A 25,326-nucleotide genomic window follows, 5' to 3' on the forward strand; every position below is an offset into this window, starting at 1 on the left:
AATCACCTAGAGTAAGGTGGTGAAGGTGACTTTGTTTTGGCTGGAATTACAAAGAGCCAGCTAGACAGCTCATTATGATCAAAAGCTCTGGTAATAGCAGATGTCCACAAAGTGAACAATAGAAAGTGTAATGAATGAATACTAATAAATCAAATCTTTGAAACAGCAAATCTTTTAGAAAAAAACAAAGAGGTGCTTGGTTATAATAATAAAAAAAATGTTGGAAATCACTGGTTAAATATATCATTCTGTTCTTCTTGTTAATACTGATATTTTCTAACTAATCTCAACATTCATAATTATCTATATATATTATCTATCTATCTACCTATCTATCCATTTATCTATCATCTAGACATATATACCCATATATATCATATATACTATAGACAGTTGCAACTTCAATCAAACACACACACAAAATCAATAAAAAGTAAAAATATACAAATGCTGACTGACGCCATCCTTTTCTGCCCTCCAAGAGATTGGTGCCATAATTCCTACCAGGATCAATATAAATGCCCATATCATCTCCTTCCAATTAAAAAAAAAACTCTATATATAGATAGATAGATGAGAGAAAGGAGAGAGGGAAAGAGACAGAGAGAGAGAAAGAGAGAGCACAGTATGCCTTCAAATTTGATTCTCTTTAGGGGGAGAATGCTATGGAAAGTTCCCAGGAAACTCAGACTAGCTTCTGAAGATAGTGTCCCATCTCAAGACCCCCCTCTACCTTTTTAACCCAAAGCCTTCTCCAAAGCCATGGAAACCCCCAAAATTCTCACAATCATACCAGAAGGGTGGTGGAATTAAAGACACTGAGAGCACTGGTGGATGAAACAGACCAGCCACTACTTCAGTGGACAATTCTCAAGAGACCCCTGAGAGTCCCACTGCCCATAGCAACCACTCTTGGTTCTTGCTGTCTTAGCTTCCCCATTCCTTCACTTCTGCTTCCTTGGATCAGCCCCCAGATAAGGTAACTGAATTCAAGACTCAACTTTTATGGGGCCCCAAGCCAACACATTTACTTAAAGACCAGTGTACTGAACGGACCCACTGCCTTGGAATGGTCCAGGTATGGACTTTCCTATTTCCTTCTTCAGTCTCCAGCTTCCCCAGAGGCATGCTGATGTGTTCTCCAGGGCTCAACCTTACCAAGAGTGACACCGGCCTACAGAAGTTTCACCTTCCTCATACCTGGGCCTACACATGACCATGAGTGAGTCACAAGTGAAAAATGGAGATATCTTTCTAGTTGCTAGGCTCCATGTCCCCAACCACACTTATGTTTTATATGCTTGTTGGGATGATTCAACGGAAACTTCTGGTCAAACAGATCACCATAGCAACTTTCAATAGATATCCAGCATGCAAATTAGAGAGCAGAAAGGGTCTCTCTCTCAAAAGCTTCAAACCACCATCCTCCAAATTCCCCATGGTTTTAATACTAGACACTTTAAAGGTTTAGGGCAGTTTCTGCTTAAATAGGAATTGGCACCTGTCTGACTCTGCTATTATCTTCATATCTACAGATGGTAAACAAGAAATAAAAGAATTAAGGGTGATTTCCACACTCTGAATTCTTCATCTAGAAAGGCAGACCTCTATAGAGAATTTGGGAGACTGGATTGATTTTTTTTCTGTTGTCCATAAGCCTTAGTATCTTAGCCAAATTATGAAATCTCCTTGAACTTCAGGCTTTTCATTGTTAAAATGGGAATAAAAATAATCATTTAATAGTGTTGTGGTGTTACCGAGATAGTAATTAGAAAGTGCTTTGGAAATATTAGTCTCTCGGTAAATGGTACTTATTGCCAATATTCTCATTAGACTCTCTGAAGTCTGTTTTCTTTCTTCAGGTCTCAGTCTTTTAATGGATTCCAGTTTTATGCAAAATGTGGTGTTGGTTTCTAGGGATATAAAAGTCAACCTAATGTCTGTTCTCCGGAGCTCCGGATGTTACCGAGAAGAAGAATGCAAAGGGATTATATTAGGCAAGATAGGGGTGAATCAAGTTTGAATTAATCAGATGGAATCTCTCAGTTTAATAAACTATACATTATGGTATACAGATTTCACTTTATAAAGCAAATGGGGTCTTGGAGGGAAGAAGAAGTTATTTCATTAATGTATTATTCACTATGTCAGATATGAATGTCTTTAGCTACAACAACAAAAAAAACCCAGCTAACTTTGGCTTAAATGAAAAAGAGATAATTTTCTTATGCACGCACACAAGTGTGGAGGCAGCTAGCTGCTAGGATTAGTTCAATGGCTTGATAATATCAGGGTTAGCATCTCTAATATCTCATATCTTTTCCTTCTTGCTTGTCACCTCATCATTCCAAGGTAGCTGCTGAAGGTCCATCCATTATGTTTGCATTCCAAGCAACAAAGGGAAATTTGTGGTACCATCGGAATTCTTATATCTCATTGCTCAGAACTGAGTCACATAGGCATTCCTAGCTGCAAGAGGATCTAGGAAAGTGACAATTATTTTTAATATATATATATTTTTAGCTTCACTAGCTTCTATAGAGGCAGGCAAGGGTAAAGGAATATCGAACACATTTCCCTTACATTCATTTCTATTGGGACCGCACATTTAAATATGATTTGTCTTTGCAGAACTGTGATATAATTCCCAACAAGGCAAAACCTTGCTCAGCTTAAGAATTTAAATGTAACTGTGCACCCTTTGCCTGCCTCTTTGAACTGCCAGAACACTGTCTCTTGCTTTCTTTCAAAAAACAGAAAGCAAATGGTAGCTGCTGATTGAACATTATTCTATGGAAGAATGTAAAACTATGCATGAGCCCCAATTCCTGACCCAAAGAACTGTTCATCTAACAGGGAGGCTAGAAGTATATTAACCAAACAAGAACATATGCATTTAAACATGCATATGCATAAAACATGGTTTATGGCATGACAAGCTTCAAATTGCCCTCCTAGATGTAACCATCCTTCCAGAGCCCAGTGAAGATCTAGACTGGGCTGTCATGTCTCTATGATCCTGAGGCGGATCATGTTACCTGTTACCTGGCTAAGAAAAGGGCAGAGCCAGGCCTGGACCCCAGGACCCTCAACTCTTGGTCCAGTGCTCCACTCATTGCATAGCTCAGCTCTGACCCAATAATCAAGAGTGGATGGTGTGGGCTGGTGGAGGGGAACAAAAAGTCCTCTTAAGGTGGTCATGACCCACCTTAGTCTCTTTCAGAAAGAATGTGAAGGCCCTTCATTGGGTTCGAGGGTAGAAGTGGAGATCAGCAAAGGAGACCCTACTCCATCCAGACTTCTTGGGCCATACAAAGAGAATTATACCCAATGATATTCAATTTGATCCAAAAATTTTACATCCCTCTTATCCCTGTAGAAAGGACTCAACATAAACAAAGTGGGTAATGTGAGGGACATTTAATTAAGGGTATGTTTACAAAGGGAAACACAAGATGTAGGAAAACCTTAAGGGAAAGTACAGTTTCCTGTGTCTACCAACTTCAGAGAGCCAGTGACACTTCTTGCTCAAAGAGGAAAGAGGAGGGAGTGGTTTCAAAATGGAGAGGGGGCTGGAGTGGAAAGAGTGTGTGAGTACTGAGTGAGGAAGGCAAACTGACCCTAGCAGTAGCCTTCAGTCAAGTGAAACAAGCAAGTGCCTTGGGGATCCCACAGGGAGGGAGGGAGAACATAAATCCATGGCTACATTGCCCCTTCTCTCCCTCTGATCTCTTCCCAGTCTTTCTTATAGGCCTGAGCCCAATGGAAGCCAAAGGGCTTAGGGGTCCATTGATGTGCCCCATGCAGATCTGCCCCCAGAGCACAGAGCCGGGTGGAGAAAAAATGGGTCTGGAGGGGCAAAATGAAGATACCTGCATGAAACTGAATAAAGACAAAGAGGTTGTTAATATACTCCAATCCTTTTGGCTGTCACAATGATCCCTAACAGTTGATGTTCCAGAAGCTCCCTTAGAGTATTTGTAAAGGTTCAGGGCTCCATGGGAGTCACACATGGGACAAAACCCCTTTTGCCATGTTGATGTCTGCCTTTGTATGCAGTACCCCATTGCCTGCCATTCGTGATCCCACCCATGATCTAAATCCCATGAAAAGGATTAGAAATATCCCAAGTAGCATTTCTTCCTACATATACTCCAGAAAGTCACGTTTTGGTGACCAAAACTCCTTGTGGGTTTTCTCATTGACATTCTTCTCATTAATAAATTATGCAATCCAGATTGTAAGAATACAAATTTCCTTAAGGGACGGGGTTAAATGATGAGGGAAAAGGAGGCACATAGCTACATTTTTTCTTTAAACTAGTCCAAGTCTGAAATGGTAGTGCAATAAAGACTCTTTGACTTGCAGGGCTCAGTAGATATTTAAAACAAATGGCTGGTGACAAAAGGAGGTAGAGTTCATATACATGTCGATTATTGTGTATTCATTGTGACATGTGGGCTCTGGTTGACCAATCAGTTTAGTCAAAATAGAGGCCATGGAGATACATCAGAGAGTTAATTTGCTTCTTTCAAGACAATCATGGAAAGTGATGCTAGAAGGTTCTGTACCCTTCTCTTGAGCTGTTTTTACCCTGAGGACTAGGTGTAGTTGTTTTTGCTGCTTGGGAAATACACTGTTGGGACTGTTCAGATGTGTTCGTGGTGACACATTAGGCTCCATTTTCCAGAGGATCACCCGTAATTCCAACACTGAGTTTCAGGTTTGGTAAGAGGCACATAAAAATTTCTTTAGGCGTGGTAATTTAAAAAAAATTCAGGCCTCAAGGAGGATCAGTGTTACCTCTACCAACCTACTTTGTAGTCATTAAAAAGGTTGGGAGGTGGCTCAGGACTCTCTGGGAGTAGGCGTTGTCTCTGGTATGAGACGTGCCCACCAGACAGCATCATGTCAGACATTAAGGTGGCAGAAAGCATACAGAGTGTTCACACAGTGTCTACAGAGACACTGTGCCCTACAGAAAGATGAAATTATCAGGTTACAATTCTCCCTCCTTGCCAACACTACCTTCTCCCATACAGAGAGAGAAGGAGAAAGGTCAGAGAAAACCTGGTTGTCTTTGCTTGTTTGGCTGCTATAATACCACCAACTGGTTGGCATAAACAGTGGGGATTTATTGGAGACTAGGAGTCTACCATCAAAATGGTAGGCCCATGTCTTCACTGGAGTCTGTAGCATCCTGGTGTTGACTCAATTTCTGCCTCCATAATGTCTCCTTCTGTCTCCTCTTCTGGCTTCAACTTCTGCTCCTAAAGACACCAGTCATACAGAATAAGGCTACTCTGATTCAGTATGGGCTCATTTTAACAGGATCTTTGAAGACCCTATCTACAAATGAATTCACACTCACAGGATGGGGGACTGGGACTTGAACATGTCTTTGTGGGAGATGTGCTTTATTCTCCAGCACCAGTTTATGAGGAGAACCATCATTTGCAGGGTGGGACACATCAGCAAATGAGAGGACCCGTTTATATGAGCAGTTCATTCATTCCACAGACATTCACTGGGCACCTTCATTGTGTCAGACCCTATGCTGAACAAGAGCTCTTGTCCTCCTGGAGGTTACAGGGTAGATGAGCAAATCTGAGATAGCAGAGTAATGTGTGCTGTGATAATAAGACCAGGACCACACTGAACTACATCAAGACAGAGAGATACGGGCTTAGGACATCAGCATAGCAGCTGCTCCTCTCCTCCCCAAAAGCTAAACTTTTGGACTTCTTTAATTCTCTTCCAGTCTAATATCATTTCTATTTTCACCTACATATAGAGGCACCAGCATCTTTTATCTTCCAGTTTATGGAGCCCTAAAAGGCTTAATACAGCCATATTTGGGAGTGTGGAGAATCCATCTGGATTTTAGAGGAGGTTTCCAAGAAAGGCTGAGGCCTGAAAAGAGCTATTCATCCTTCAAAACAAGCTAGGGAAGGAGCATGTTGAGCAAAAGGAATAGAAGATGGGTGTGCCAGGATGTTAGCAGCCTTGATTAACAGTCCCAGAGGGTTCCAAGTCTCTTCTTTCCATACTACATCCAAGTTTTGTTGGGATGGGAGGTGACAGCTGGCAACTGTGGTCTTGCTGTGTGTTGCCACCAGGCTGCACCATAAAGGACTCATCACAAAGTCTTGCCAGGAGTGAAGGACCTAGAAATGCTATGATTGTAATGATGTTGATGTTAATATTTATTGCTATTATTATTATTAGTCTTACTTCTCTCTTGGAACCTAGAGCACCAAGGCTCCTGACTTGCATTCTGGAAAGAGGCAGCAAGGAGCTATCAGCATTCCTGCACTCACACACCAATTCTTCTACTAAAAGCCTACTTAGTGCATGGTGCTGGATCCCAGAGCAGAGCCAGGCTGGGAGTCTCGCCTGACCCTGGGCCTTTTCCCTTTAGAACAAGCCACTTGGCAGAATGGTCTGGGGTTTCTAGCTGACACGGGGTAAGAGCTGGGAGAACAAGGAGGCACAAGGTAATTTTACTGAAGACCCAGTAAACAAATCCATGGCTGTGCAGTTACCCAAAAAGAAAAACTCTCCACAAAACTTTCCTAAATGAATCTCACCCTGAAGCCAGTGTATCTTTTTTTTTTTCTTTTCCCGTTTGCAAGAGTTGCTGTCAGGAGCCTCGGTGGCATTGCTTATGGCCCATGAGCAGACGTTAAGGAGTTGGGACAGGAACCCAACCATTAATTGAGTGTCTACTGTGTGTCAAGCCCTGGGATTGTATAGGCATGAGCTCCTCTCACCTTCAGAATTCTGAATGATTGATAGTATCACCTCCCTAAATCATAGATTAAACAAACTGATGCCTAGAGAAGTTAATTGGCTCCCAGAATGTCATAGAACAGATAAGAACCTTGCTAGAAATTAGCTCTGCCTCGCTTTATCCCAGACTGTCTTTTCTTTCTCTATGTAAAGCAAAATTGGACTGAGAAAATTTCCCTGGACTTCAGCCAATGAACCTCTAAGAAACTGCTTAAGGGCCAGGGTCTATGCTGGCTCTATACACCAGTTGGTTTCTATGGGGTTTTCAATGGAATCTGTGTTAGTATGGGGAGAATTCCAAGTACGCTTATGACCAGATACTTCTCGGATTTCATCTAAGTAGGGCTGGAGTTCGTAGAAAGAGCTAGATTTCACTAGGCTGCAAGAGGTGATAAAGCAAGCAAGGAGAGTGAGGCCAAGTAAATATTTGCCAGGGCAAATGGTATCTGAGGAGTACTTAGAAGATTCCAGGAGATGTGTGCCTAGAACATCACTACCTATTTCTGGACACCACAGCCCCAGCCACATAGCCTGAGAAGGAAACCAGACTGTGTTCCTGTGTTCAGAGTAAATAGTTAACTCTTCTGGGCTGAGAGAAATGATTATTCAAAAGTTGGTCCCCACATACAAATGCAAATGACATCCCGAGACACACGAATGCTAATTTCTCCAACGAAGTCTGTAGACAAATGCTAGTCATTAGAAACATTTCCGCGCATTTATATTAGGCCGTCCTCTAAAAGACTTTTCAGACAAATATGTCATCAAGATATTCAAACCATGTAATCTTATCCAAAGTTTCATCTATCAACAGTACAGTTTTCATCTCTAGCAGCTGTGTGTCAGAATGCATGGGGAGATTACTCAGCTGATATGGCAAAGCTGGGAGGGGCTGCGGTCTGAGGGGGTCCATTAGCGCACCCCAACAGGAGGGTCTGGGTTTGCTATGTGGGTCAGACTTTTTGGGCACAGGTGAAAGGTCCAAGGTGGGTGAGGAGGTGACCTGAATTGAAATAAGTTAGAGAAGAAGCATTCAGGGACAGTCCTTCTGTGCCTCTCTCTGTGCCAGCCTGCCTTGGCACTCAAGCGCTATTGAGATGATAGATTAAGTTAAAAGCAGAATGATTGGGAGCTCAAAACCCTGTTTCACCACCATCTGCGAAGCAAAACTTCAGGCCTGTGGACCACCTCAGGGGAGGTTGGAGGTGAGGGGAGAGGGCAAAGATAAAATGAAAGGTACACAAGCATGAATGAAGGTGAAGTGATGGAGTGTGATATTCTATGTTGTCAGATGGGATGTTTAGTGGAAGGGCATGGGAGATACATGAACAGTCGGAATGAGGCTTCATTTTAAGGTTCTTCCATACCCAGCTGAAGACTTTGGACTGCAGGGGAGCCACAGCGATATTTGGGAAGGGAGTGGGTATGTCTAGATTAGTGCTTCAGAAAGGCTATTTGACAGTGAAAAGGGAATGTGCAAGTCTGAAGGCAAGAGCACTAGTTAGATGCTCATGACAATAGTTCAGATGAGAATCAATGTCAAAGGTGAAGGAGAGGGAGATACTAAGCACTACCCTCAGGTTTCTAGGTTCAAAGCCTGAATGGTTATGTTGTAAATTTGCATAGGGAAAGTGGAAGAAGAGACCAGCCCTAAGGAGTCCAAGATGCCAATGGAACATGTCTAAGAGGCACTGAAAATCTGGCTCTGGAGTTCAAAAGAGAGGAATTATTTAGCAATGGAATCAGACAGATGGTGGCAGACAGGTGGCATATGTGCCACTAATTACTACTTCTGTACCCAGATCAGACATCACTAAACAATTGTAAAATTTTCCCCACTGAGCCTGGCTGCTTTAGCATGTGGATTCAGGCTACCACTACCAACAATTTGGAACTTGTGTTGAAATGGAATTTTTCTTGATGGTCTTCATATAGGTGACACCTGAGTCATGGAGGGATGGACAGTGCCTCTGTATGGAGAGAAAGGCAAGAAGTGTGCTGAGGACCACATTTAACAAAATCCACAGCTGTAACTCAGTGGTCAAATCTGATGGAAGATGAACTTGGTGCAAATCCCATGGTCACCACTTACTGTGTTAACTTTGGAAAGTCACTTATGTCTTAAATATTAATTTGTAAAACCCAGATAATAAAATATTACCTCTTAGGGTTTTGGATAGGATTAAAGTCATGTAAAGTGTTTAGAACAAGAGTCTGACACACACTAAGTGCTCAATAAACATTAATCACTGCTATTTGGGGTGATGAACTTTTGAGGGCTAAGAAGGATTCTATGGGGACTATGCCAGTCTGACTCTCCAAGGTATATCTCAACTCAGGCAGCCTGATTTGGGAACGATCCCCCTCACAGATCAGCAGGCATTTAGGAAGAATTCTAAACTGTTGCTTATTTCCCAACTCAGCATCCTATTATAGGTTAATGTGTATTTCCATGTATGTTCTGGGGTTCTCTTCAACTCAAATATGGTTTGCAGTTTGAATCTATGCATCTCTAGGACTTTGTCTCCTAGAATTTGTAACCGTTCCTCTGTGCAAAGTTTGGAAAAATGGGCAACCTTGGGATCTAAACTTCCTCTACTTTGTTAAGACTGACAGATTGACAGCATCCTGCAGCAGTCCAGAGGAGAAGGAAAAGGAGTTTAATTATTTCAGGTCACGAAGTCATTTTTTATTTTAGATTGCCAAGTGTGTGTTACCTAAGAGAGGCCTTGTGGTAAGTCTAAATAAGCATGTTACAAAATAAATGAATATATATATAATTTATTTATTTGCCTGGTTTGCTATTTCCCAATCATTGTCCTCAATCTAAAAACACAGTTACAGTCTTTTGGGTGTAGTACAACCTATGAAGTGTTTAACAAAGTGCCCTCAAATTTATGTGCAAGTTTCATATTTATCTGGTAAATAAAATATTATGTCTTATGAACTGTGTGTCTGGCTCCTAAGCCAGCCTTTAATAATCTTTGCCTAGAGACTGGTACCATCTTATGTGGGCTTCATAACCACAGAGTTGTTTCTTTTTGGGGGGAGAGGGAATAGCTCCATGTTATTTTTTGCTTCAAATATGATGGTAAAGTGCATCACTCTGAATGCAGAGGATCATATTGTTTATTGGACTGTATGCAGAACTTTTGTTGACCCCACGCCAGGGACCTCAAGCCCTCAAGTTGCAACCAACCAACAAATGCCAAGAGCTCAATGTTTCCAGCATAATTTGTGTCTCGGCAATCTGTTGCTGGGTTTGGTATGGTTTTGTTTCTCAGAATATTGAGTCAAGGACATGTTTTTGGTCTCATCATCTAATTTCCTGCTAGTGTGCTGGTGTGTATATGTGTGTATGTTTGTGGGAGTGTTAGCAAATTTGTTCTTGTACTTGAGAATGTGTGTATATCTTTTGGTCTGGTTGGGAAGAGGGGAAGAGCCAGAAAAACAAAGAGTAAGAAAGAAGACAGGGCAAGGAAAAGAGGACCAACGATCCTGGTGGTCACAGAAGAGATGTTGGGATTTATTCATCCTTTCATTCAGAGCCTCAGATTTGCTATTTGGCACTGTTCTAGGTCCCAGGAAGACTACAGTGATGTAGATCGAAAAGTCCTCTATTGGTGCTTTACCATCTAATGTGGACACTGACAATTAATGATTAAATGAGGTAATTGCAGATAATCGGCTAGTCCACTTATGGATTTCAATAATGCTTGCCTTCTCAGCAGGGTAAACTTCATCATATTCCAGAAAAGCTCCCATTGCTGGACATCCTTTCCCATGGGAGCTCATCTTTGAAATGCAACCATTTCTCTCTAAAGAGATAAGCCTGTGCTTTTATTTAGACCACTTTGTCTCATTTTAAGGTGGTTTTTTTCAAAATTCCTTTAGGTTGGTGGGTCTCAGCCAGGGTGACTTTGCATCCCCCAGGGGACACTGGGAAATGTCTGGAGGTATTTTGTGTTGTCATGGCTGGGGGTTGGGTTCTACTGGCATCTAGTAGAGGCCAGTGATACTGCTAAACACCCTCCAATGCTCAGGACAATCTTGCACCACAAAGAATTATCTGGTACCAAACGTCTGCTGAGGCTCAGAAATCCTGGTTTACATGTTTATATCCTGTCTCCTCCACAAAGAGAAGGTTTGTTTTATTCTGTCTCATCTCTACTATATTGACCCTTAAAGCTCAATAAATATTTGCTGACTGCCAGTGTCCATATAATACCAGCCACATAGTAGGTGGTTTAAAAATGTTTGCTGAGCAAGTATGTGATAAGCTCTGAGACTTGATTAGCTCTGTGACTTTGGTGAGTCAGCTCACCTCGCTGCATGTCAACAACACCATCCCCTGCCCCACCAATAAAGAATGATTCCATTCAAATGTCAGTCCAGCCGAGGTTGAAAAAGCCTGGCTTAGGTAAAGGCAAAGGCAGAGCTGGGGCACCCAGAGCACAGGGCTTGTAAGTTTGTGCTTATGTGTGCATGTGTACAATATTTAACAAGAAGCAGGGTGAGCTCTCACCACAATGATTTTGTCTCTTCCCATAGAACCGCTTCCCCCAGACATGAGGTTGAATCCCACACAGCCCTCTCTGGGGGCCACTGACAAAAGGCTTCCTGTGGAATGGTTTGCAGAGCCAGGTGGTGGGGAGCATGCTGCCCGCATCCTTGGAAAGTTGGGGCTCACCCTGGTGATCTGTGTCCCCAGAAAACCCTGGCCAGCCATTCAAGACACTTGTTAAAAACATGTTTCCCAACAGCAAGCAGGGCCAGTCTGAAATTATTTCTGCCTGTAAATTCTGTCCCCAAAACCACTTTTCAATGGGAATTCACTCATTAATTCCCTCTGAGAAGGACAGAGGTTCAATACCTGAATGAGTTTACTCCACTGCCATCTGAGGCAAGGGTTGTTGGGAAGGAAAACAGAAATGAAATATCTGGGAAATCTGGGACATTGTTTTAAAACAACAGTTTTTTAGGGTGTTTGATTTACTATTCAACTGCACACAGCTGCCGCTTGGAAAATAGGATGCGTGCCAAGCCAAGAGAGCTGGTGGAGAGGGTGGGGAGAGGGGGAACAAAAGAATCAGCAGTGCTGTTTGCACACTTAACATGTTCACTGACTTAAAAAAAAATCAGTTCAGCTGACCCTTCCCTAGAAGCTACTGGCTCACGCCTCCTTCAGTTGCTATTTATCAGCTGAACTGTTGCCTTCCCCAGTGCTATTGCCTTCTTTGTCTTAATTATAGAGATTTAGGGGACTGCCCTGTCCTCAAAGTGCAAATTTTTAATCAGTACTTTGACAATTACTGCCTCCTTTTTCTTCTATTTTCCTCCTTCTGGCATCAAGACACCATGCATTGACTTTGAAATTTATTTTTTAGCTGAGGTAAAATTCACACAACCTAAGGTAATCATTTTAAATTGTACAGTTCAGTGACATTTAGTACATTTATTATGCTGTGCAATCACCATCTCTATCTAGTTCCAAAACACACTCATGACCCCAACAGGAGACTTTGTACCCATAAAGCGTCACTCCCTGTTTCCCCTTACCCTCAACCCCTGGCACTCTATCCTTATAGATTTACCTACTCTGAATATTTCATATAAATGGAATCATACATAGCTTTCATGTCTAGCTTTTTTGACTTAATGTAATGTTTTCAAAGTTAATCCATGTTATAGTAGGTAACGGTATTCATTCTTTTATGGCTGAGTAGTAGTCCATTGTATGGACGTAGCACATTTTGTTAATCCACTCATATGGTGATGGACATTTGTATTGTTTCTACCTTTGGTTCTTGTAAATAAGGTGGCTATAAACTTTTGTATTCAAGTATTTGTTTGAATAACTGCTTTCAATTCTTTCATGTATGTACCTAACAGTAATAGCACTGGATCATATGGTAATGTATGTTTAACTTTTTGAGGAACTGAGAATTTTTTTAAGGCCCTAATTCCAGGACCATGCTTTTTCTAATCAGCTAATATGCTTCCCCATCCTCTCCCCAAAACAAGCCTAGAGTTAAACCTAGGGTCATGTGCTGTGGGAGACTCCAAGTTCTCTTTCTGGGAAGAAGGCTGGAGAGAGGTTGAGAATCCCATGGAGTCCCTCATTTCTCCATCACAGGAACACTTAGCTGTGCCCTAAATATGGCACTATGTGTTAATCATCATGAAAGCCCTGTAAAGCAAGCATTTTTTGCTCTAATTTTTTAAATGAGGAAATAAGAGATTATACCACTTGCCCAAGGATGTATAACTAAAAAATGCTGGACCTTATTAGGCCCTCAAATCCATCCATCTTTTAGAACCTTTGTAGTCAAAACCATATCACCACATTTCAAAGGCAGTTGGTTTTCCACCTAAGAAAGAAAAATCCTTTCAGGAAGAAGTGTCCCAGCTCAAGAGGAAGAATCTTTTCCCTTTTTGTTTGGCTTATCTGACCAACAGACTGACCACAAGGAAAAGGAGTTTGCCTTCAGCCCAGATGGCACAGGAAGTAGGACTCACATTTTCTGAACCATCATTGGGTCACCTATATTTTATGGAATGAAGCCTTCTCTGATAGGTGCAAACCCCTTTCTTTGGTCCAGTTTCCTGGTCCAGTGTTTTCCCATATGGGACAAGTAGTTCATACCTTTTTCATTCCTTCTCATGGGATATTCTCCTTCTTAGAGAATAAGGTGAGCCTGAGGATGTCTACAGATACCGTCTGACTGGATGAAAACAACAGCTTCATGGTGCTGAAGATCTAGTTCCCTGGGAGGAGTCTCCATTTGGCCTCAGCTGCTTTGGGCATTGCTTCACTCACAACTCTCAGCTCTCTGTTAACTATGGAGATTTGCTCTGGCCTTCCCAATAGCCCCAAAGGCAGTAAACCTCCAAATTCAGGGTGGGAGGGGCTGGTCTGGGAGCTGGGTTGATAGGCTTGCAGAGTCTGGCTCTCCATTCTCAGATTCTGACTCAGAAGGCCTGGGGTCAGGTCTGGGTATCTGCATTATAACAAGCTCCTGGGGTGGTTCTGATGCAGTCCATATGGATCAGGTTTGGAGAATCTCACACTTAGAGGGCAACCAGTGTTTGAGTGGTGTATGTCCATCCTGAACATCTGCAAGATGCCTTCTGCATGCTTCTTGATGTCACTGTGGGAGTGCATGACCTCCCACAGTGCCCTGTCTTGACTCCAAAATTCATTCACACTAAAATCTGGTTCTATTCACCTCTTTTTAAGGAGAAGCCCCAGACATGTTCACCAACCATCTATCTTTTGTGATATACCCTCTCCTTTCAGCAAGGACACAAGCAAAGGGTCTAAATGTATGCCTCCTCTCTGTAACCAATTAAATAACAAAGAACAAGAGAGCTGGTACTGCAGATTACATTCAGCAAAACCCTTTTTCCCAGTCCATGGACTCTAACAAATTTAAGTATGTTTTCAAAGTTAAAATTCAATCCCACTAAAGGCATATATGAATCTTTTAGGGGAAGAATTTGAAAACAAGTGATGGACTTATTCATTGGAAGTGACTTTTTCAACTTCCTGTTTAGAAGTTGAATCCTACCCCTCCTGATGGCACTTCTTTTTTCTTTTAACTTCTCTAAATAGGTGAAGGTAGGCTGGCTTGCAAAAACTATTTGGTAATCTATTTCTTCATCCTCATCAACCAAATCCTGATTTCCTATGACATTGGAATGCAGCCTACAGCCCCTAAAAAAGGTATGTGTGGGAGGGAGATGGGATGGGAGACTTATTTGACAGTGTTATAAGGAGGCAAGCTGGAAGCAAACATTTGACACTCCAGCCCTGGAATGCTGTAAAAATTTAATTAGGTGGATCCATTAGTCATCTCCACATGAAGGTTTCATACGGGACTTACAAAAATGCAGGCTACCAGAGGAAAGTTTCAGACCTTCCTGTAAATGCCATTTCCCTCATTATTGGAAAATGTGGTCTCGATGGGACCACTGAACCAGGCTTTGTATTTACAAAATATGGTTAGGACGAGATTAACAGCATTTACTGAAGGGGTTTTCAAATCCAAATAAGAGATGATTTTTTGTAAGGAGTTCCCTGCTGGTCTGCTTCTGAATCTTCCGGGTTCAGAGATGATTTGGGTGCCCACTGCCTTTTATCATTTCCTGACTCAATTTCAGGTTTCAAAGGTACCTGTAATGATGTTACACTTTAGGCTTTAATGGGATGAATGTGTGTCTGTTTTCCAGTTGAAAATACACAGGCAGCCTTTCTAATTCAAAAACAATGCATAGGAAGGGGGTTGAGTTCAGAAAGCAAATGGCAAGGTTTCTGGGCCTACAATACTGATGGCTTGATTTGCAAGCAACCATTTATCATTTATAAATGCTTAATTTTGATTTTAAGTCTCTGCTTGGTCACTGTGGTTTCAAGGAGGTAGACCAGTAAGATACTTAATACAGTTAATCATATGGTGATATCTGAACAACACTGAAAACGAACTCAAGTCTTCTAACTCTTAATCAGTTTGAACCATATGAAATGCCAATATCGACCTTATTTGATTCTCAGAAATACTGAGTTCATGTAATTCAGTCTAATTACAGGTTCAGTAATTCAGTCTAAATATTCAATTGAAAACTAAAAAGTTGGGTATAACATTATTGTTCTAGTTCACAATCCTCTAGATATTTACATATAGGCTGTGGCCTGAATTCTGTCTTGATCTGAATGTATTCATTCATTTACTCATTTTATTAGTTCAACAAATACAAATTTCTTTACAGTCTGGATCAAGACATAAAGCTCAGTATGCCCTAGAGTCTCATGGGGAAGATTGACTAATGAACAAGTACCCATAGTATAGTATGATAATAATTAATATGTCACTATTTACTGAGTGCCCATGCACTGAACAATTTTTGATGTGCTTTTTAAAGGGAGCCCATTTTTGTGCTGGTTGGTTGGTTTTGTGTTGCTGCTGCTATTATTATATTTACAGAGAAAGAAACTGAGGCCAGATAAATTTAAGAACTTTGTAGGCACATGGTTAGTAAATAACAGAGCTGAGATGTTAACATTAAGCCATACTACCTCAGAACTGTCAAGTCAATGCCATGATAGAGGTAAAGTCATAGAACAAAGCAGTGGGTAAAGAATTCTATGGGAAAAAAGCCAGCAAAGACTTGGGGGCTCTTGAAGGATGAACAAGAGCCCATAAATTAAATAAGGAAAGTGTCTGGTGTCTTATGGGAAACCCAGCCACAGTGTAACTAATATTTTCTGGTCACTTTTTCTGTAAATATATCTTGGTTTGAGATAAAGAATCCTATATTATATAACTAAAAACACTATTTCTTTAAGGGTACTTTGGCTTGGTAAAGTTTTCATGTCCTCTGTTTTTCTCCAAACTCATTAGACATGTAAAGATTGCAAGCATCAGCCCACAGCCCTGTTTAGGGCTGGTTGAATTCAAGAACCACTTAGGTATATGTGAAGAGAAAAATACATAACTTTGGGGAAATAGAACTCCAAGGGGAGGAAATTAGTGGTTAAAGTGGAATGAGTAACTGGCACAAACAAAGAATGCCTGTGAGCAAGATCTACAGGTATTCTGATGAAATACATATCCTGTTTTTCAGATATTATGGGATCTGAAGAAGTCATAGTTTGAGTCTTCTTGGATTTTCACATCTTTGAGCTTGGAGATCTTTGATGTGAAGGCAATCACCATCTTGGCAGAACACTCTTTGTTTTGGGGAAAGGAAGGTAAAGAATAGACAAAAGCACAATTAATCCAAGTTTCATTCTTCTAGAGTTTCTGGGAATGTATAAACTTAAATTTATTTTTTAAACTCCCAGGACTCATACTGATCTCAGTCTGTTTTATAAATTCAGCCACAGAAGGCAAAGTTTCCAAAGTAGACTGGTCAAAAACAAAGTAATGTGCATCAAAGGAAATTATAAATAAAATGAAAGCCAACTGAAAAAATGAGAGAAACTAGTCATAAATCATCTATCGGATAAAAGTTTCAAATCCAGAATATGTCAGTAACTCCTACAACTCAACAACAAAAATACAAATAATACAACCAAAGAATGGGCAAAGGACTTTAATAGAGATTTCTCCAAAGAATATATGCAAAGGGCCAATAAGCACACTACAAGACGCTCAATATTATTAGTCACTAGGGAAAGCAAATCAAAGCCACAACAAGGTAGCACTTCACATCCCTTAAGACGGATGTTTATTTTAAAAGTAAAATCACAAGTGTTGGTGAGGATACAGAGAAATTGGAACTCTCATGCACCACTGGTGGGTATGTGAGATGGTACAGCTGTGGTGGAAAACAGTTTTGCGACTGCTCAAAAATTAAACATAGAATTACCATGAGACCTGGCAATTACACTCCTAGATACATACCTGAAAATAATTGAAAGCAGGGACTCAAACAGACACTTGTATACCAGTGTTTGTAGCAGCATTATTCAAACAGTCAAAAGGTGGAAACAACACATGTCCATCAATAGACAAAAACAAAATGTGGTGTACTGGGTGGGCCACTGTGGCTCAGCAGGTAGAGTTCCAGCCTGTCCTGCTGGAGACCCTGGTTTGATTCCCAGTGCCTGCCCATGCAAAAATAAAATAATAATAAAAAAAAAAGAGGTTAAAAAAAATGTGGTTTATCAATACTATGCCTTAATATTAAGCGATTAAAAGGAATGAAACTCTGATGCATTATTCAACAAAGATGAACTCTAAAGAAATCATGTTGCGTGAAATAAGCCAGACACAAAAAGATAACTACCACATGGTTCCACTTATATGGATAATCTAGAATAAGCAAATTCAAAGAGACAGAAAATATATTAGAAGTTACCAGGGAATGGGGAAATGGTGGTTTATTGTTTAAAGAGTACAGAGTTTCTGTTTCAGATGATAAAAAGTTTGAGTAATGGATGGTAGTGATGGTAGCACAGCATTGTAAAGGTAATTAATGCCACTCAGTTGGACACTTATAAATGGTTAAAATGGCAAAGTTTATGACATATGTGTGTGATATATATATATATATATATATACACACAATAAAATAATAAAAAAGCAAAGCAAGGCACAATTTCTGGCCCTGTCCCTCAAGATTGGTGTCTCAAATTGAGATCCTAATCTATGAAATTTCAAGGAGTGCCTGCCTCGTAAAGAGAATCTGGGCCTTCTAAAAAGAGCAGAGATTATAATCCAGGATCAAAATGATCAAATCATTAATGCCCATCCTGGTGGATTTCTGACATTTTTGTCTTTCAAACTAGCCAGTCTTTACCCTCTTCCCTCCCTTCAGGGAACTAGTCTTCCCCACCCTCATTCTTGAGGTTTGCATGGGGCGGACACCCTAGAGTCCTGACTTCAGAGATGACGCACACTTGACCAAATGCATATACCAGCCCTCTGGCCACAAAGCTTGGTTCAGGCATAAGCAGTAAACTACCAAGCCAAGCCAAGTCAATGAACCTCAAATCCAAGAAATTTTGGAATTACTTGAAATTAGAAACTTATTCTATAGGGAATTCTCAATATATGGATGATTTAAGACTGGAGTTTCCTGTGGTCTATCTTGGGAAAATACAGATAAAAGCCAAAGGCAAAAGGCAACAAAGAGGAAAGTGAAGTTGGGACCCATCAAGAAAAGTTCCGGTGACACTATTGGTGTATCTGACTGAAGCCAGTATCACCCCTAGATTTTTCAAATATGTAAACTGATAAATTTGTTTGGTATGTTTTTAAGCTAGTTTGAATCGAATCTCCTGTCACTTATTGGCAAAAGAATCCTGATACTATCACTATTTCGGGTGCCCTGGGGTACCTCTAGATATCTTAAAACATGTTATAATATTCTTAAAATAGATATAAAAACATATAATGAGTTCATTTTAAATTAAAATAGGAGTACATGAATGAGATAGGAATGCCATTAAATCCTAAAGCCAGTAACAGGACAGAGGAACTGATTAACATTAGGGATCACTCACTAACAGTGACCGACTCACCAGTGCTGCACTCTCCGAAGCCTCAAGCCACATGTGATATGGCACTGGACATGTGAAATGTGGCTGATCCAATTGGAGATGTGCTATAAGCATAAAACACATACCAGGCTTAGAACAGGTAGCATGAAAAAAAGAGTAAACTATCTCATGCATAATGTTTGTACTGATTACTTGTCAAAAGGATAATATTTTAAAATATTGGATTAAATAAAATTATTACTACAATTTATTTCACCCATTTCTTTTCACTTTTTATAACATAGCTGCTAGAGAGTTTAATATTACTTCTGCGGCTTAATTGTATTTCTATTGGACCATGCTTAATCATCAGAAGATTCTTCTGTACACGGCATCAAAAGCTCCAGTCCTGACACTCATCCCCTGGGTGTCCCTATTTTGAACCAATGTGGCTGACTTTGAGGAATAAAAAAGTGAATCAAGTCATTTTCATAGTATTTGCCCCTTAGCTATTTGAGGGCAGCTCCCTGATTCTTCTCACCATGATTCCTCTTTTCTAGGTTAAATATCCCAATTTCTTAAGACATTTTTTATACATTCTATTTTTGATACTCTTATCTGGATACCTTCCAGTTTTCCAAATATTCTTTTAAAATATGATGTTGCAAGCAATGCACATCAAGTGAAATCGTCCATCAGGTTCTCATCTTATCCTGGACACCATATTTCTATTGGTGTGACCCATGTTTTTATTATCATCTTTGGGAAGCATTCTTAAAAGTTGATTTCCGGACCAGCAGGCTCTGCATCACCTGAGAACTTGTGAGAAATGCAAATTCTCAGACTCTACCTTGCCCTCAGGTTTCTGAATCAGAAACCCTGGGGTGGGGTCAATATCTATGCTTTAACAAGCCCTCCATTAGATTCTGATGCTTGCTTGAGCTTGAGAAGCACCAGCTTATACCCAAAGCCTCTAAAATCTGATTTTCAGCCAGGTTTTCCCTTTTTCATTGGTTGGATGTTTTGAACCATACTTCAGAAGTTTGCATTTATATTCCTATTAGTTCATCATATTTTGGCCCCATGGTTCTGAAAGCTTATCAAAACCTCCTGAAATGCAGATTGACATTTCTCTGTGTTTTGTCAGTTGCCCATGGAATAATGCCTTTCATCTTTATCTGGAGCCCTGAAACATATGTTGTACAAAACAGGTCCCAAATCAGGATCACACTTGTCTCCGTGCCATGGGTCACACTGCTCTCTCTGCCTCTGATTTGTTTGCCTCTGATTTCCTTGCTCGTCTCCCGGCTTTTCTTGGTTAGATACACCAGCACCTGTGACCACATCCACTTACATGTCACCTCTACCAAGAAAACTGGGCTCCATCTATCTTCTGAGCTCCTTGTGCTTATGATTGTTCTTTGATTAATAACTCTCTCTTCCTTCAGAACAGGGGTTTCAACTGGAGATGACTGACACCCCCCCTCAGTGGACACTGGGCAATGTCTGGAGACATTTTTGGTTGTCACACCTTGGGGTATGGGTGCTACTCGCAACATTAAATATCCTACAATGAGCAGGATGGCGCCATCACAAAGAATTATCCTGCCCAAAATGTCAACAGTGCCAATGTTGAGAAACCCTGCTCTACACTGTAAGTTCCCTTTTGGTCACCAATTTTATTCCCAGCCCTTATGGAGTGTATGGCCCAAAGAAAGCACTGAATAAATATCTGTGGAGCAATGTCTCCCTTCCTTGGAGGAAACATGAGAAAAATTCATCAGGCTTATGTGCAGGTTTATAACTTTCTATTTTAGGAAATAACTTGTCTGGAGGCTAATGCAGTTAAGGGCATTGGGAAACTGTTCTTAATGAGCAGATAAACCAGCTTTATAATTACCATACCCATTGCTTATTAATACATGTGCTTCTAAAGTACTTAAAAACCACTAAAACATCCTTGCCTCTCTAAGTTGTCTGAGCACTCTCCTTTTGCTACCCTTACTGCCCTTCTAATTTGCTGAATTATATGATATTTATTAGCTCTGTGAACTTGGGCCCCTTCATCTCTCCAGGCCTCAGTTCCTTCCAAGTGGGTATAAAGATACCTGCATTTCCTGGAGCTCTGGGGTGGTGGAGGATTCCATCAGTTGTTACATTTGTAAAATGCCAAGCACATCCTATGACCTGTAGTAGTCATCCTGCTGGTAAGTATTTCCTCATTTAATCCTCACAGCATTGTGTGAAGCCAGTAGGGAGTATGACCTTAATTTAATATATGAAGAAACTGAAGGGCAGTCAGGCAAACTGGTTGAATTTTCATCCAATTTTCTATCAGTGAGGATGTGTCGCTGGTGTCCATGACTGAACTTCATGGATCCAAAGAAAGACATTTCTCTCGTCCAGAGCATTTCTGGAAGCCTGTGAAATATTTGAAAAGCCACCCAGCATGAGGATACACACTTGTCGGCCATCACTTTCCGAGGGTGAGGGCTCAGGTTTAAACCGAGGACGCGGCAACTCCTGAAGAAAGCCAGCCGATGAGCACACGTGGAATCCCCGCGACCCGGGTCGAGACCCACAGGCTCCCCCGGGCACCGTTTCCCCCGCTGCGCTTCCATCCACGCTCCCGGGGCAAAGCCCACATCTGCCTGGGGCCCAGGGCGTCTGCGGGGAGAAGGGCAGTCTCTGAAGTCTCCCAGAGTGAGGCCAGGCCGGGGAGCCAGTGACTCATCCCGCCTTGGCACTGAGGACCCGGGGCTCTCGGGGGAAACAAACAGACTCTGTTGAGCAGGAGCCCTCCTGTGGATGAATGGCCCCCAGTCAACTCCGCACAGGCCCGTAACCTGGCTCTGCCCCTTTTTTCACCCGCCTTGGCCTGAAGAAACCACAGTGACGGGAGGCGGGGGTGGAGGTTGGGAGCAGAGGCCGCTGTTGTCAGCCTGGAACAAAGGCCCAGACCCTGACTGGGGAGGCATTTCCCGGGGCCCCCCGGCTTCTCGGGGTGAGGACTTCTGGCTCCTAGCTGTAGCGCTCTTGGCCCAGACTCGCCTAAATAAATACGAGTGGGACCCGACCCCCATCCGCGCGGCCTCTCTCCTCTCGGCCGTTCCGGCTTCACCGGAAGTGGGACACGCTCTTTCCGGAAGCTCACTTCCGTGGCGCGAATGCGGTTACCTCTCTCTGAGGAACTTCGCTGGTGAACGTGCAGCTGTCTTATGGTATGTTATGGAATCTCTTTGGGGCCAGGTGGGAAGTGTTCTTCCTGGGCCTGAATGTGAGCGGGCTGTTGGAGATGGGTGGAAAGGAAGAGGAACACGGCGAAGCAACCACGGGCCTGAAGCCCGGGGATATCGGGAAGTCGGCCCCGTGCCCCTGGGATCACCCACCATTCGGTAACACACTAAACTCATAAAACGTTTGTGATGCGTTGCTCTAGTCTGGAAATCCTTTGAAAAAAATGGGCTTCTTCTCTGGCTTGAGGAGGATGGGATTTGAGGCCTCGTGCAGAGGCTTGTGAGCTCAGAAGCTCACAGAAGACTGGAGAAATGTGAAGAAATGAATATGGGGAGGAATCAGCGATCGTGGGGACGATTTGCATTCTTGCATGGCAGTGGGATTGGGGTCTGCACTCATTTTAACTAAATTCTGAGGGGTGGGGGCCATGGATAACATCCGAATTACATTATTTACATCCCTCCACTGGCCCAGACTGCTACTGCATTTCTCTCCTTCTCGTACAAAGGGTAAACTTGGTCTACATCCCTTGAGGCTTGCCCTAATCAAGGGTATTACTTGGTCTCCCAGAAGGAGGCCATGCACCCAACATGAGGCACAACCTTGTTTATTAGCTCTTCTGAGCATGACAAGTGAACTGGGACAGGGTGGCAGGTGCATGGTGAGTCTCCCACTAGTTCATCCAGATGGAGTTCACAGCTCCATCTTGGATGCTGCCAGGAAACAACAACTTGTCAAAACTTCAGGCAAAAGCATAAGGTTCCAGCTCATTGGAACCCAATTCCTAGATGAGCGCAGGCATAAGAGAAAGTTCTGCTTGACTAGCCCCAGATAGGCCAAGCAGATGTTGTGTGGGACTCCTCTCTGCAGATTTCCAATGCTGGCTGGGCCCATCATCCAAACAGGGCCCCAGGGGGAGCAGTGATGAGGGCCCCATGGTGCTGGGAGCCGCCAAGCACTTGGCTCTGGCCCCGTGGGGTGGCCTGGATCCCTGCCAGCTCAGTTTGTAGGGGAGGAATAGGCAGTGAGTCGTGCATGGGGAACTCTTGCAAAAGACCCAGCAATGCTTTTAGAGGTCATCCCTATGTCATGGGCTTCGGTGGGGTCAGGTGGGTAGAGAGTTGGAAGTTGAGTGCTCAGGGAGAGCTAAAGCTCTCATTTTCTGCACCATCCTTACTCATAGGGAGGATGGGAGATACAAACTGTACAATCCCAAACAGGTCTCTGACCTGCTCTGCCTGCTGTGGCTGGGAGAATAATTACAGCCTCCCTCAGGCCAAACAATTGACTGCCTTGGAACCCAGACAGATTCCAGAAAGAATTGAAGAGTCTGTATGTGTGCATGCACTTGTGCATTGGCATGTTCTGCTGGGTATGTCCTCTGTGGGGGGGCGCATCCAGGGCTTTTGTGTGTGTGTTTAAACTGTGTGTATATATTCAGCGTGTGTGTATGTGTGGATATTTACTGAGTGTGGATGGATTTAATAAGTGTGGGAGAATGTGTGCATTGTCAGGGTTCTGAACCCGTGGATAGGGAGTGTGTACTTTCTTCAAGCACATTGGGTGTGTGCTCTCTGAGCAAAAGTGTGTGTGTACAAACAAGTCAATGTATATGTGTCTGGACATGCAGTTCCTCCACGTGTGTGCATTTTGGGCCCCAATGTCAGTGATATACTTTGAGAAAGGTATATACCCCATATGTGTATATTGGACTGTGAGTGTGTGGGCTCCAAATGCATGTCATCTTAGTAGCTGTGTCATGGTGTGTGCGTCCAGTAGGTATATAGTTTTTTCAGCTCCTTGGCACTGCTGCTAGAACTGAGCATTTCCTACCTCTAACATTTGAAGCCCTTGTTTACCTACATGTGTGTTTTCCTGTCCAAGGAGCTGCTTGGATGATGACGCTGCTTTCTGTTCTTCGAGCCACCCATGTGTCCCGGGTCTTCTACTAAACACACTTGTATCCACCCGGCAGCCCTGTTAGGCAGGTGACTTTATCCTCACTCCTGAGATGAGGTCACTGAGGCTCAACAAGAGAAGTCACATAGTAGCTAAGCAAGAAACAGAGCCCACATCTGACTCCAGAGCCCAAACATAAACAAACTGTCACACCATTCCTAGGTTGGAAATTATTCTTCTGATTGACTGATTCAACAAGTATTTATTGAGTGCTTGCAATATGTCAGGCACTGTTTTTTGTTGGTTTTTAATTTTTTTTTGCCAGGCACTGTTTTAAGCACTTGAGATATATCCCCAAACTGCCTGCACAGACCTTACATTCTATTTCTGGTCTGACCCATGAGGCTGGTATAGTTGGTATGTGTGTGTGCGTGTACCAGGATGCAAGATTAACTCAGATGTCACTTGAAAGTTCCCTTGTGTAACTGCCGAGTGGAGGAGATGAGTTACAGTCCATTCTCGGAAGGGGAGCTGTGGCAGGTTCAACAGTGACCTCCAAACATGTCCTCATCTTATTCCCAGAACCTGTGAATATGTAGGCCACATGGCAAAGGGACATTAATGTTGTAGATGGAACCAAGTTTGCTAATCATCCAACTTGAAGATGGGGAGATTTCCTGGATTATCTAGATGGGCCCACCAAAGTCACAGGGTCCTTGTTCAAGGTAGAAGAGGAAGGTATAAGAGTCAGTGTCAGGGTGATGCCATGTGAGAAGGACTCAGATCACCATTGCTGAAGGGACAGGGACTGAAGAATACGGGGGGCCTTGAGGTGCTGGTAAAGGCAAGGAATCAGGTTCTCCCTCTCCTCTCTAGAAGGAAGGCAGCCCTGCCATCATCTCGATTTGGTTCCAGTAAGACCCTTGACATGGGTCTAGTGAGACCTGTGCTAGACTTCTGACCTCCAGAGCTATAGGGTAATGAATCTGTGTTGGTTTAAGCCACTGGCTTTGAGGCAATATGTTATCGCAGCAAAAGGAAAGGAAGGCAGGAGCTGATGTCTGAGGTCAGGACAAACTGGTTCTTGCATTGGGATGGGGGTTTGAGGGGATAAGGGCATAAAGGCAAAAGCTTTTTGGTGAAGAAGCATCAAGGAGTGTGTTCCAACTGCATATAGCCAAGAGGTCATGGACACCGCCCACAGTGCACACTGGGCCTCTGATTGGCCTGGCCTTTGCACAGTGATGAGTGCATTGCCCCAAGCCTGAATGGCTACTGAAGTGAGTGACACGGGCTGTTATTCCTGCTGCTAATTTTAGTACAAAAGCAAGACCACCAGGAACCATTACCACGGCCACCATGGCTACCAGACATGCCCCACGCTGTGAACTTGGCCCCAAACCAAGGCCCTC

At 42.5% G+C, this 25,326-nt stretch overlaps 2 long non-coding RNA genes across 3 annotated transcripts in view; one reads left to right on the forward strand and one right to left on the reverse strand.

The window, feature by feature from the left end:
* Positions 1-21,913, reverse strand: part of LOC143659794 (uncharacterized) — a 69,143-nt gene extending 47,230 nt beyond the window's left edge. The window contains exons 1-2 of the long non-coding RNA XR_013163746.1: positions 20,887-21,913; positions 18,821-18,903 (exon numbers count right to left, since the gene is read on the reverse strand). This is a non-coding gene — a long non-coding RNA (uncharacterized LOC143659794). The remainder of the gene's footprint in view (positions 1-18,820; positions 18,904-20,886) is intronic.
* The window catches only part of LOC143659793 (uncharacterized), a 57,605-nt gene continuing 54,184 nt past the window's right edge, over positions 21,906-25,326 (forward strand). For both annotated transcript variants that reach the window (XR_013163745.1, XR_013163743.1), the window contains exon 1: positions 21,906-21,999. This is a non-coding gene — a long non-coding RNA (uncharacterized LOC143659793). The remainder of the gene's footprint in view (positions 22,000-25,326) is intronic.

Source organism: Tamandua tetradactyla, chromosome 16, assembly GCF_023851605.1.
Source record: "Tamandua tetradactyla isolate mTamTet1 chromosome 16, mTamTet1.pri, whole genome shotgun sequence".
NCBI lineage: Eukaryota > Metazoa > Chordata > Mammalia > Pilosa > Myrmecophagidae > Tamandua > Tamandua tetradactyla.